Consider the following 720-nt stretch of genomic DNA (forward strand, 5'->3'; position numbering starts at 1 on the left):
GAGGAGGACAAAAAGCAAATCCAGCTCCTCCAGCGCTGACCTCTGCTTTTGCACTACCCAAAACCAAGGTGGCTATTTTCTTAGGTATAGGAAAGCGGAAAATTCAGCCTAAAATACCGGTAACCCAGCAAACCCACAGCACCGGGTCATCTCCCTGCACGTTCCCAGGGAGTACAGATCCGTAATCCCTGCCCCAAGAGCAGCACCACAGCTCTCCCAGGTCCCCTGTCCCCAGGGGGATGCGGCAGCGATGGGAAGATCCCCCTTTAAGAGAGGATGCAGAGGAGGATGCTGCGATCTTTCCCTTCGAGGATAGCTTCACTCTATTTTAATTGCACATAAAATACACCGGGCAAAAGGGGGGAAAAAAAAATCTCTGCTTGGGTTTCCAGGAGCGTGCGGTATTGCCTTTTGCTTAAAAGGGGGGGGAAAAAAAAGCCGCCGAAGGAACATCACTCCGGTTGCAGCTCTGACTTATTGTTCTCTCGGTGCCTGCAGCGATTTTGTTTTTGAAGAGCTGAGAACAGAGTGTACCGAGTGCGGCTGGCACACGAACTTGATGTGCTGACAGCAATTTGTGCTCAGATTAAAAACGGAGGAGGAGGAGGGGTGGCGGGGGGAAAGGTTGTAACAAAAGCTGGAATGCCAGATTTCGACTACAGCCCAGGTTTTAGGGACCAGAACGGCGAATTAGGGTCTCTAAAACTTAAAAATTTATAA

At 50.3% G+C, this 720-nt stretch overlaps 1 protein-coding gene across 1 annotated transcript in view; it reads right to left on the minus strand.

Moving 5' to 3' along the window:
* LOC104164986 (peptidyl-prolyl cis-trans isomerase FKBP5-like) overlaps positions 1 to 720 on the minus strand; it is a gene marked incomplete at both ends in the record, with an annotated part of 5,224 nt that overhangs the window by 2,281 nt on the left and 2,223 nt on the right. The window lies entirely within an intron of this gene.

The sequence above is a fragment of the Cariama cristata genome, unplaced genomic scaffold, assembly GCF_000690535.1.
Source record: "Cariama cristata isolate BGI_N322 unplaced genomic scaffold, ASM69053v1 scaffold27507, whole genome shotgun sequence".
Taxonomy (NCBI): domain Eukaryota; kingdom Metazoa; phylum Chordata; class Aves; order Cariamiformes; family Cariamidae; genus Cariama; species Cariama cristata.